This window comes from Bos javanicus, chromosome 10, assembly GCF_032452875.1.
Source record: "Bos javanicus breed banteng chromosome 10, ARS-OSU_banteng_1.0, whole genome shotgun sequence".
Taxonomy (NCBI): Eukaryota; Metazoa; Chordata; class Mammalia; order Artiodactyla; family Bovidae; genus Bos; species Bos javanicus.
Genome location: NC_083877.1, coordinates 49708165 through 49710103, shown reverse-complemented (window position 1 = coordinate 49710103; position 1939 = coordinate 49708165).

The following is a 1939-nucleotide window of genomic DNA, read 5'->3' as shown; positions in this document are numbered from 1 at the left end:
ATAAGTGATATTTTATGGTATCTGTCTCTCTCTGTCTGACTTACTTCATTTAGTATGATAATCTCTTGGTCCATCCATGTTGCTGCAGATATTTCACTCTTAATGTCTTTAGCTCAGTTCAGTTCAGTTGCTCAGTTGTGTCCAACTCTTTGAAACCCCATGGACTGTAGCACGCCAGGCTTTCCTGTTCATCACCAACTCCCAGAGCTTGCTCAAACTCATGTTCATCAAGGCAGTAATCCATCCAACCATCTCATCCTCTGTCGTCCCCTTCTTTTCCTGACTTCAATCTTACCCAGCATCAGGGTCTTTTCCAATGAGTCAGTTCTTCGCATCAGGTGGCCAAAGTATTAGAGCTTCAGATCAGTCCTTCCAATGAATATTCAGGACTGATTTCCTTTAGGACTGACTGGTTTGAAAAGAGTCTTCTCCAACACCACAGTTCAAGAGCATCAGTTCTTCGGTGCTCAGCTTTCTTTACGGTCCAGCTCTCACATACATACGTGACTACTGGAAAACCCATAGCTTTGACTAGACGGACCTTTGTTGGCAAAGTAATGTCTGTGCTTTTTAATATGCTGTCTAGGAATATCATATTTTTTCTTCCAAGGAGCAAGTGTCTTTTAATTTCCTGGCTGCAGTCACCATCTGCAGTGATTTTGGAGCCCCCAAAATAAAATCTGTCACTGTTTCCATTGTTTCCCCATCTATTTGCCACCCCATGGACCGTAGCCTGCCAGGTTCCTGGTCCATGGGATTTCCCCAGGCAAGAATACTAGAGTGGATTGCCATTTCCTTCTCCAGGGAATCTTCCTGACCCAGGGATGGAACTCACATCTCCTACATGAGCAGGCAGATTCTTTACTGCTGAGCCACCAGGGAAGTGTTTTAATGTCTTCACCATATATTACATCTTTTGACAGGTATCAAGGTGGGGTACACCTCCAAGTCAGAAAACATGGCAAGGACCTATCTGAGGAGTCTGGATCTCCATGGTAGAATTTTCCCAGGATGTGTGGTTTCCATTTGCTGCTACCAAGCTCCACAGGTAGTGGATTTAAAATGGCCAGCTCACGGGATTGTGCTTAGGCAAGATGGATTCATTTTCGTGCTGCTGCTGCTAAGTCGCTTCAGTCATGTCCAACTCTGTGCAACCCCATAGACGGCAGCCCACCAGGCTCCCACGTCTCTGGGATTCTCCAGGCAAGAACAGTGGAGTGGGTTGCCATTTCCTTCTCCAATGCATGAAAGTGAAAAGTGAAAATGAAGCCACTCAGTCATGTCCGACTCTTAGCGACCCCATAGACTGCATCCTACCAGGCTCCTCCACCCATGGGATTTTCCAGGCAAGAGTACTAGAGTGGGCTGCCATTGCCTTCTCCCTCATTTGGATGGGTCCCTCTCAATTAGCTACATGTTATGTGGCTCCACACCTTTGCTCATTTCTCTTATAATTTGAGGCTTCATTTTAAAAAGGCACATTTCAAAATGATAAATTAGGGGAAAGAACTTCTCCTCTTCCCAGCATGCAAGAAATGGCATTTACAAAGAATATTTACAAAGTCTAACAAAAGTTAGACTCTTCCAGGGTGCCACTGGACATGACCATGGGCAAGAGAACTTACAACAATGTTAGCAAGACCACATATCAGTTTTCCTCTTACATAACAGAAAACACTACAAGGGAGACCAAAAGGCTTATTAAATTTTCCTCCTTGTGATATAGATTTCTTCCTTATCTGATCAAACTGTTTTCTCCCCCTTTCCTACTTACAAGCACAGAAATGATTCCTAACAAACTGGAAAAAAACTGGCACTAAGTCTTTTAAATGTAACATTCAGCCTTTTAGTTTCTGTTGACCTAGTAGGCAGCCCCAATTATAACACTTCATAATCCACTTACTGTAGATTTGACCCAACTGAGATAAAAATGTTAAAG